The 12,189-nt window shown below is 29.5% G+C and overlaps 1 protein-coding gene across 1 annotated transcript in view; it reads left to right on the forward strand.

Annotated features, from left to right (window-relative positions):
* LOC143204010 (estradiol 17-beta-dehydrogenase 11) overlaps positions 1 to 12,189 on the forward strand; it is a 56,520-nt gene that overhangs the window by 21,898 nt on the left and 22,433 nt on the right. The window lies entirely within an intron of this gene.

The following is a 12,189-nucleotide window of genomic DNA, read 5'->3' on the forward strand; positions in this document are numbered from 1 at the left end:
ATTTGCACTTCGAATACCACCGCACTGATTGCCGCTTGCTTAGATCGATACAGCACGGCTTAACTAACACACGATTCCGAAAATGCTGCAGAAGAGCAGAAAAGATGAACATCGTTATTCGACATAGTATCGCCATGTTTCCAGAACGATAGGAAGAGGTTATAGAAAATTATGTAAAATAATTACATTAATATATACTAGTTAATATTCTACCATTTCTCTCAATAATTACATTTTAAAGTGACAAAATTATCCAAAATACACTCAAGCGCCAATATATTTATTATTGTATTTTAGAGGATTCATATGACTTAATAATAATATCTGATGTAAATGTTTCCTGTTGAACGTCTACTACCTTGGAATAATAAAACTTTGGATGGTATTTTGCTAAAACGTGACCTGAAATTTATCGCCATATAGCAGGCTATTCACTTTTGTTTTACGTCAATCAATTTTATTTGTTGTCGAGTTGAAAAATTGCGCACTACTTAGACGGATGATGGATCATATCGAATTATCATAATTACCTCATTTTTTATTATTAATACGTTATTAATTGTCCATGGTGTTTTGCATTTGAGATCCAGATGATGTCTAGAATTAACGTGCCTTAATAGTAACAAGTGAACCCGTTATTCATGAAGAGTTTAATTAAAAATATACCATAACGTATGACGAGCTACTGTCGTGATAGTAACTTTCATAAAAAATATCGAATAGTTCCTTATTGAAATTTATTTTTAAGTAAAGTATTATTCCTAAAATAAATATTCAGATTTTGGATAAATTAGAATTAATACTCTATCAACATTACCAAAAAGACAACATATATAAAAATAAAAACATCTATTCTCGGTAACAGACTTCAAGGATATAAAATAAACACAAATCTAATATTTGTCTAAGTCTAACAATGTACCTAATATTTATGCCAAAATATTTAAAACACAAATGTTCACTTAAGCCTTGTTAGTATGTAGTAAACGATTAAACATTCGAAAGAGTGTTGACTTTTAAAATAAAATCGAATTCGAGATATTCTTGCTCTGATAGGTCACGTATAACATATACTCTTCATATATAATTTTAGTTGTAAATCTGAATCGATATCTTATAAAATAAACTTATTTTTACATAGAAAATAACATATGTTCATTGAACTATTTTGTTCAGAAATATAATAGATATTTTAAAAAATATGGATATCGATACTTTCCAAAAAATATATCGATATTTTTAAGAAAAAATAGAAATATTGTTTTTTTGTCGGCATATCAATATTCTCTAAACATTTTAAAAGGTAGGGATATTTTTAACTAAAGGATTTAAAGTTAAGTACCACAATACACTGAACATTTAAAATTAAAGCTATTTTAAAGGTTTATTTAAAATAATTGAAAGAATTTTTAACAGATTTAAGAAATATTTTCTTTTTTTTTAAATATAGGCTAACAAAAATATCGATATATCGGTCAAAAAATATCGATATATTTTTTAAATGGAACCTAACCTAACCTCCAATTCTATAGTTTTAACAATTCCCTACCGAGAATAACAGTTTTTTTTATTCATAAAATGCTCAAAACTGCTATTTCTGCACTCATTATTTTTACAAGTTAAGAGGATATTCAGACAGCTTAACTGTTAATAAATCAAGTATTTTCAGATATTTATAAGCGATAAGAAGAATTTAAATCGAGGAAAAATGGCGATATCGAAACATTTTCAACATCGCGATTTCATTGCTTGATGAGAAAAGTAGAAGATTTTTTGCGGAGTATTGTAACTGTGGATGAAAAGTGGATCTACTACGATGAGTTCTAAGCACAAAAACTCATAAATCGACACCCGTGATAAAGCTTTCCTATACATATGGTGACTAAAATGATATATGGTTGCCAAAACCAAATTAAATTGTTGCTAATATGTCCACCGAAGTTAATAGAGCAATTTTTGCAGAGTCATTATTTTGCATGATAATGTGAGCCACATGTTGCAAAAGTTGTGAAGCACATTTTCAAGCATTCTTGTTCAGATCGATGCAGCAACTATTTCAAAACGAGCTTTTATACACCATGCTTCATTTAAAAAATACAATTAAAAGTATTAAACCCACATCAAACAATTACTCCTACCACTAGTAGGTAGGTCCACAGTAGGTCCTCCTAAAGTTGCGTCAACATGGTCGTAAATTTATGTTTGTGATTGTCTAAAACCCAAAGATGTTGTTCGGATGTTTTCTGAGTTGGTCACTTGTCAGTCGGTGGTCTTAATGTCGAGGACCGTGGTTCAGAGCCCAGATAAACTTAAATTGAATAAACAATAAGACTATTTTTTAAATATTTATATTATATATGATTAAAACATAATAAAATTTGTATTAAAACAAAAAAAAAAGTTAAGGCAATCATAGGTATTTTCACCGTTTATATACAAAAAATAATTTTATTCGATTAGTTTGTGACAGGAATGTTATATCAAATACAACTTTTATAACGCTGCAATAAAAATAATAATTAGGATCATTGATGCATTGTATAAATGTGTGCAGTGCCTTTTTTACAATATGATACCACCAATATACCACGATTTAAAATTAAACTCTTCCAAATTACTATTTTACTTAAATCCTTTAGTGTATGGATTTGGATGTAAGGCCATTTATGATTGACTTTAGATCCTCCGGATCATTTCAACGGATAGATTACTCCATGAAAATATTTTAATTAATATGAAGTGGAATGAGTATTATCATTTAAATAAAAAAAACTAAATAGTTTGGTCTATTCTTTAAAAGGTGTAAATTACAATCCTTAAAAATTATATAAAAAATCGAATATTAATTTGATTTTGTAAAGGTTGCACCGAAATTTGGTAAAAATATAGAAAATATATATTTTTACTAAATAAAATCTAACATCCGCGTAAAGTAATCGTTCCTAATATTACTGTAACTTATATTTTCCTTTTTCTTAATTAAATTATTCCACGAAAAATCTATAACGTGTAGTTACATAAAATTCTAATCCAATTTACTTGAACTTGACTGACAAGGACAAAACAAATCACTCAATTTAACTCGGTAATATTTTTTTGGTATATGGATATTGTAATCAGTTTTAACCTATATTTTGTGTTTAATATTTTGAAACAAGAAGCACCAAAACGAAATTTTTATATATTAATAACTTAACTTGAATAAAATAGAAACTTAAAGTTCAAAAAATCAACCACAGTTTTATGAAGCTCGCTTTCATTTCATACGTAATTACTAAGTTTATTTTGTTTTAATCAAATTAGTGTTGTTTGATTAACATTATTAGTGATGTATTTACAATCTGAGAATTAAGCTTGTAGTTTTTTAACCTGTTAATTAAAACTTATATTTAACGAAACTTCGATATATTGTTTTAGTTTTGACTAAAATGTAAAAATTCATATTATTACATCGTGTTTTTGTTTTACGTCTTACTGTACGACTAATCATCTCGTTTTTTGTAATGATATTAAAACTACACACCCAAAAATTCTCTAAATCCAGTTAAACAACATATTATCAATATTCTACTGCTTCTTTTGAATAACGCCATTTTCTTTTTAAGAGAAATAGAGATGAGTTATGCCATCATTCGGATACTCAGCGAGAATATCTAAAATTATTTTTGCATTCGTAAATATAACATCCAAGATGAAAATAAATTTCGTGTGAAATTTTGAGCCTTATCAATGAAATAAAAGTTGCTATTTATGATAGTTGGTATTCATGAAAGGGTTCTTATGCATCGGTTTGGTCTACACTGTCTATTTAAATATCTAGAAGAACAACATTAACTAGTACATTATACAGTCTATTCTTTTTGACGCATATATTACATACCTTGTAATATATCAGAAGTATTTATTGTACCAGTCTACATTACTCTGTTTAAACCTTATACCAGTTATAAGTTCATTGAATTTCATTTAACTTAAATTAGTTTAATTTCATTTTATTATGATATATGTTCATACCTGTTTGACTTTATTTACATATTCTGTCTAACTCCTCCTTAATGTTGTCATACATTGTTCTTGTATTTGTTGCACCTTAATTTCTTAAAACACTATCGTAATTTATATATAATAAAATTATAAAAAAGGTTTTCATTTTAATTAAAAATCTCTCAATTTTTCTCAAAAAAAATCACAATTTATAGGTTCTAACAAGTATCTTAACATATTTTCGAATATGTTTACTAATGCAGTACTTTGATATTAATTAATTAATTGATATAAGCATTTATTAGAATATTTTCTGACTATTGATCAAAGATAACTACTTTCAATTATAAGATAATTTTAATTAAACTTGATAGGTACAATGTCTAATTAATGATCAATTGAGTTTAGCAATATTTGTTTTTCTATCGGTGGCATAAGCAACTCTAACATCAGCTATGATTTTCGACGACAAATGAATACTTATGAAATGATTCTTTAATTTCGAGATATTTCTTTCATAATATGCCTGGACGTGATTGCGTTGCGACAAAGTGTTAACATTCTGTAAGTTCAACGTCCAAGTTCAGTGAAAGTTTTTTGAATTTCGAGCAAGGTGCCGCCAAAAGAAATACGACTATTTATAGATTTTTTAACAGCGGAAAAATTTTATTGATATTTTTGATTGCGATTCTTTTTTGTAATATTCTTGTTCCTTCCAAGTTTTCAAGATCAAATAATAAGAAATTAGAAATTCTAATATTATGACAAATTGTGCTGTATTACTAATTTCTTCTCAAAATATTATATAAGATCATTAAATGACAATCTAATTAATGTACAGATCAACCTGAATGCTATTGAGTATATCGTACCAAATTGAACAAAGGCAAAATACATATATCCAATAAAACAACCAATGAACCTCATATTAACGTAGGATCTATTGCGAATTGCAGTTTGTAAAAATGTTAAATTCGTTTTAATTTCCGTTATTTTATCCCAGTTAAAAAAAGATAGAATGCTGTCTGATGACCTATGGCTGGAATCAGGCCTATGTTGCCAAATCGCTGCAAAATTCTTTAGAATATTAGTCATAATAATTAGGGGTTATAAATCAGCAAACATTGTTAACTTAAAAACCAAATTTGATGCGCCAATATTGCAATTGACGTCAAAAATGTTGATGATATAGAAGGCTATTTTATTAGATTGACTATAACAGTATATACCCTAGTTCGCACAAACGTGAGTAAGCTTTTATAAACAAACTCTAAAAATAAGTCCCTTATTTCCTATAGTCAGATCACTTAGAACTCAGAGATGTTTTCTTTATAACTGTAGTATATATGTGAATAGTGTTATAAGCAGGCCAAAATGACATTTGTATACCCTTAAAATTCTTATAATTAATTTTGAACAGCCGTATTGGCTTTTCAATTATTTGAAGAGGCAATTCATCTTCCTTTCCAACCGCCGTGATCTTAATCACAATACCAAAAGTAGATGCGTATAGAAAATGATCTGGTTGTGCAGCGCTTCTATAATCATTTGGTAATACTCTTTATTTATTTCCTTATGAAAACATTTTTAGATAATAAAAATAAAAAACTTGTTTTTTTCCTAGAGTTTAACGATGTCTTTGGCTATATGGTTATTGACTTTAATAGCCAAAAACCAAATCCAAACTAATATATTTCATTCTAGTATTAGAATATACCTCGTTTTCTATGAAAATTTTTCATCAGATTTATTCCATATACAAAATAGATAACACCGAGCTTGAACTTGGAAATATTGCGTATTGCTTTCTATGACTTTGAGAAATGGCTCTCAAGTAGCATATAAAAATGCTATCGCTAAAGAAGACTAAGTCTCGCTGGATAAACTTGTCCACGAATTGCATGATATCTGTTGTTTTGATCAGAACACATTTTAATGGGATGTAGCAAAATCTGGTGAATATGCCATGTGCGGAAGAACTTTAATTTAAAAAATCTTACGCTAGATCTAACGCTGAACCTTAAGTTCGACCATATCATGCTTGTTAGCTTTTACTTCTCTCAATTTATACAATTATTGGTTTAAAATGTATTTAAGTTAATATCCTTTTTTGAGGTTACTGTTGATTAATTGGATTGGATTGTCCACGGCTTTTAAAACTTTGAAGTCCAATCATCTAATCAAAGAGAACATTTGGTACAAATACTTCGATATGACCGATTAGATACTTTTAGCTATTCTGTAAGCCATTCTCTAATCTTCATGCAGCACAGATTGCAATTCCCTCTTTTTAAGTTCCTATCAATCACCACAATCAAGATACAGTATCATCTTATAAAGTTTCGTATTGGAATCCATGTAGAATATACTATGAATATACACTGTGAATTACTATTCTAGTAGATGTTTCAACAAACACCAGTAACATGGGGAAATGACCATCGTTTGTCAACGTTAGTGAATATTGGATTATGCATTGTTGGTGGAAAACTAAAACTACCAACCCCAGATCCATTTCGCTTATTAGTCTCTGGAATTGGAAATAATTCTAACCAGTTCTTGAGTAATATTGAAAATTATAATACTTGTTTCCAAAAGAGGTTGGTTGTAGTAACATTCAAGTTGGTATCATAAAACAAATTCTTATACCAATAATAAAGCAATGACAAATTGCAGATAAAAGGATAAATGTATTACTACTACCAGATAAAGACCAGATCATCAGTGCTGACAAAGTTATTTTATAGACAATCCAGATGTAGAAATTGATAGGCCTTACAATCCAACAGAAACGCGAACTATTGTCGAAAAACTACATACGTTTCATTAAACCAGCGATTTGGTGCAAATATTAAAATTGTCATCCGACCTTACAAAACACCTGTCGGTGAGCACGCGAAACGATTTAGTTCACCGGTTCATCACCAGGCCACCTAGTAAGGCATAAAAATTATGTCATTCTTCCAATAATTATGAATATGAATATCATAAAAAAGCATTCATTTATTTGTACTAGTACTTTTAAGTCGATCGAATATTATGAAAAGTAACATACTTTCTGAAAATGCCATTGCAACACAATTTTTGTTTACCAAGCAAAATCAACGAAGTAAATTCTTAGCTTTCCCAGCTTCACGCAAACGCTCTTTTTTCTCTGCTGCAGATTATAATCTTGTATTTCTCAACGTTTTCACGTAGATTGACGAAATAACTATGCGCCGGTCGATTTCTTAACGTCGGCAAATTTCACATTACGTTTAGAATTAAGAAATCTAACGGATTTACGTGGTCGCGCTCGCGACCAAGAGAATGAGGAGAAACATATCTGATTTCATATACGATTAAATGAAAATAATATTGATTTTATTATGGTAACATTATTGACCTAAATTAAACATATTAGTAATTCAATTATGCATATATATAAGGACCGTGAATTAATTTTAAGAGATTTGTTTTGTGAATTCAAGGTTCTATTTATTGTGAAAAATTGGGTGTGTTATTGTTTTTTTAAAAGTGATACTTTTTTGTATATAATTGTTTAATGAAATAATTTTTGGATTTGGAATTAAATTCCGTTGGAGATAAGTTTCCACCGTTCATCAAAAGAAGTCGTCATGGCACAACCAATTATGCTAAAACTGTTTCATGTAAAAGGTGATATTGTAGGAGCATAATCTTGGAACAGTAGTTATTAGTGATCCTTTTGGTCTTTAAACGAAAGGAAACCTATTTTAAAACGTTCTTTGATACATAAAATTCTGTAGATGATGACCATCGACTGTTTATAGATAGTGTATGGTCAAAGATTAAGAATGGTGAACTTAACATCCAAGATATAGCAAAAGGCTAAAAGTATGCAAAAGTTAAAAGTTAAGAAGAAAACGAATAAAATGATGGAAAATATATCTATATTGCAAGTAATGCGTTTTAATTAAGCTTTTAAGCAAGTAATAATTTCTCTTAACAGAGATAATACAAGGTGTTATTTTGTTAAATAACATAATGGTGATAATTTGTTAAAATTAACTACAATATTGAAAGAACTAATTTAATAATTCAAAAGTTAAATTATTGCCAAATTAGTTCAATTATCTTTCAAGCAAACAGTATCATTCGATGTTCATATTATCTTTTATTATTTTTTTGCTATATTGAATCTTCTATCATAAAATCCCTGTTACTTTTTCACATACAGATAATCAAAAAACAACTTTTGTATCACATAATGATATAGGTGTGATATTATATTGTATATGATATTATATTTACTATATACTTTATTCAAAGTTTTTTTATACATAGGCCATCAATACATTTAATGTATTGCCTGTCGCAATTTACAAATTCGTTTCAGAATGAGACAATATTTTCCTTCTCATTTTATTCTAGTCAAAAATAGACACAATGCTGTCCGATTAGTTCGAACACGTAAACAAATGAGCCTGTCAAAGTCGTCCGGTTCTCAGACGTATGCAAAATTCTTGAAAGCAATAAAATGATAAAAGAGTTTATTACCCTAACCTATAAACTATTGTAGCTGTATAATTAACTCTAATTTTTAGAGGTACTCTAATTATATTTGATAATATTTTTGTTCAATTATTTTATTTAGATTAGAATTATGTTGTATGTCGAAGTCAAACGGAACTAAAACTCAGAGTTGATCCGGCTACATTGCGACGTTTTGATGTCACAAATTTAAATGACGTATGTACAAAATAACTATATATTCTCTCTGCTCAGGCTTACTATGATCAGGAGTTTTGCACTCCTCTGAAATATTTCTCGGATACATTCATGGCACAACTTAACTCTCATTTCCTGGCTTCCATTTTTTGTGATTTCTATACCTAGATACTGAAATACATTTACATTTTTTTTTACTCCCCATCATCATGACTTTCGTTATCCATCATTATTCCATATTCTCTTAATATAACATTGCATGTGTTTAAAATTCTGTAGGTGTACTAGCCTACCAGTTATTACATTATCTGCAAAAGCTCCTACCGATACTTCCATTTTTTTCATATTTCTATTCCCTATACGTAGTGCTGCTTTATTTCATTGCATTGATTTATTATTTCATCCATTAATATTATAAACATATAAACTTGAAATTAAACTTCCACCTTGCACGATATTGGTAGTTACCAATATTGGTAGTTACCTACCGACCGGCGAGTGACAAACATAGAAATCATCCCAGACCGAATGTCTGTCTTAATCTGGTTACTGGCGTAACTGGCATCACTTTTCTTGTCGGATTTTGCACTCTTACCTAAGACAATCACAAATATTAAACAATCACAAACATAAATTTATTACCATGCCCCAGCAGGATTCAAACCCGCGACTATCGCAACAGTAGGTCGAACGTCCTGTCACCTTTACCACTACGCCAACCTAGCCGGCATTATCCTGCATAGTGTACTTTAATTATTCTTACAATTTTAGTTTATTTTTACTATGCCTTATTAGGTGCTTTTTTATAATTTTCTCCTATATGTTCACGGCTATGCAGAACAGAATAATCGTATCAATATCGCAACTATCGTAACAAATAAATCCTATTTTCCAATACGGTGAGATTTGTTTTGTCTTTCCATACTCTATGGTAAATTTTCGCCAATAAAGCAGCAATTTTCTAGTCCATTTTTTAGAATTTCCGATATAAATAAGTATCTCATACTCTTCAGTTCTTTTCTCATCTATGCTCTCACTTTATTTTCTTGTTGGTCTGTATATTTTTTCGTATGCTGCTTCTTCCATTTATAATTCCTTCTCTCCTGTTATTATGTATCTTTTTATCTTATATATGTGTCATATTAATACGTGTCATAATTACATATTTTTTAAGCAACTGTTTAAGACAAGATAAAGAAAAGTCTTAGGTTTTTCTCCATCATTCCTGAAAGCTGTATCCCTGCTTTCTGTGTTACCCTTCTGTCATACATTTTACTCTTGTATATGTCATCATATATGTCAATAATAGTCATCAGATCTATAAATTTGGCAGATAAGAATTAATTCATGTTCATAATAATATAGAACAGAAAATAAACTAAATAAGCAATGCGTGGAATAACATCCGCTGCTGCTACCGTAATTATAATTTCCATTTTAGAAAACAATCCCGGCCAGCTTTGTCAAAAAAATTCAGCTAGTCACGAAATGTTTAAATAACATAGATATTGAACAATATTATGTACATAAAAGCAGTAATAGGTTGCGGGGATTCAATAATAACGTGTTCGGTGAAAATGTCAAGCCTCTATTAAGCGGTCTACCTAGCGGAAAATGATAATGTAACCATAAGCCGTGGGGATTTTTTTCAAATACACTAGCATATTAAATATCTAGGTTATGGTAGTCGAACAACCATTGCCCAAGACAAATAAAAACATTTGAAAGAGTTTGTTATTAAGGTTGGACGTCAGTGAAATGAAGAATATGATTTATGATGAAATTATCTGTTCACTTATTTGAATATTGCGTCAATGAATTCCACAGCACTATCGTTTTCATAATTATTGTTATTTGCTTTTGATCTCTTATTTATGGTATATGTGAATGACCATGAATTAATTTTCAAGTATATCATGTTTTTTTGAATGTGTTTAGTCCTCCAGGTTGTTCTTTCTTATTGACATCAAAATTGGTGTTAAAATTGTTTTTAAAGTGTTTATTGAGCTTCCTCTGTTCTAAATAAAATTATGAAATAAATTATGAAACATCTAGTAATAATCATAGTAATAATGTTATCTAAGTGTAATTTATCTTAACATTATAGTGCATGTAATTGCATATATTAACTATTTCTTGTTCAAAGTAACTAATTAGTGACGTAATCTGTTTCTGACTTTGACTATCTAATGGCCTCGACATTTTCAATCAGAGAACCAATAGGCAGAGATCTGATTATTTAAATTTTTCAAAAGAAGTTAAGCACCAAAACAACGTTTGCCGGTTTATAACCCGTAAGGATTGTCACTGTTCAAGGATTTTGCAGACGTTTGACAACCAGGCGGATTTTGTAGGCTGATTCGGTTTCATGTTCGAACTTCTGTATCTCTTTTTAACTAGAATAAAACGAAAAGAAAAATATTGTCTGATATTAAAAAGAATTTACAGGCAGGAATTGTGATAGGCAACATCGACATTGTAATGACATGCGTTAACTGTTATTTTGAATAGACTCTATATAGTCTATTGAAGGTTTTTTTGTACATACGTCATCTAAATTTCAACCGTCCAAACCTAGCAATGTTGCCGCATTTTTTTTATAACATCTTTATTAGATACGCTTAATACAATCTTAATTATTATTATTACAATTAATTTATTACTACTTTTCCTATGTGCTTGGATTAATTAACAAGCAAGACGAGTACGAGAAAATACATCAGTATGTATTCCTCAATTATAAAATTATAATTATTTATTAATTATTAACTTATAGCTATAGTTTACACTAATAATACACACTAAATGTTCACACAAGTTCGTATGGTTTTGTTCGTTTCAATCTCCTGACATCCTGTGCGCTGTCCAGCAGTTGTATTGCTTCCACGTTAGAATGATTTAGTAATCTTCTTTCGTGTTTCAAGGCGAAATCCTGCACAACTTCGCAAATCTAGTTGATTTCCAGGTCATCGTGCAGTTCTTCATTGGTTGCATAGCGATAGGCATTGGTAATCAATCGAAGAATCTTGTTTTAACAGCGCTGTATGACTAACTGATTTGCATTTTTAGTGCAACCCCATATTTGCACCCCATAGGTCCAAATTGGCTTTATAATTGTATTATAGATCAACCTCTTTGATTTTAGATCAAGTTGAGAGTATCTTCCGACTAACCAGTATAGTTGTTTTATTTTGGTTCTAATGTGTTTTGCTTTTTGTCTAACGTGATGCATGTTGCCGCATGAACTCTGAGTTTTTCTTCAGTTGGTCTTTTATATACAACAAAATTATAATCAAAATAAAATAGTTGAACAAAAATGTTATCAGATATAACTTATTTAAACATTATAGTATATCTATAAACTACAGTTAATTATACAGCCACAATAGCTATATAGGTTAAAGTTATAACCTGTTATCACTATTGCTTTCAAGAATGTTGCATACCTCCGGCAGCTGGACGACTTTGACAGGCTCGTTCGTTTTTGTGTTCGAAATAATCAGACAGCATTGTGTC

The sequence above is a fragment of the Rhynchophorus ferrugineus genome, unplaced genomic scaffold (assembly GCF_030347505.1).
Source record: "Rhynchophorus ferrugineus isolate W39M unplaced genomic scaffold, kcgeb_rfMv2 rfM1, whole genome shotgun sequence".
NCBI lineage: Eukaryota > Metazoa > Arthropoda > Insecta > Coleoptera > Curculionidae > Rhynchophorus > Rhynchophorus ferrugineus.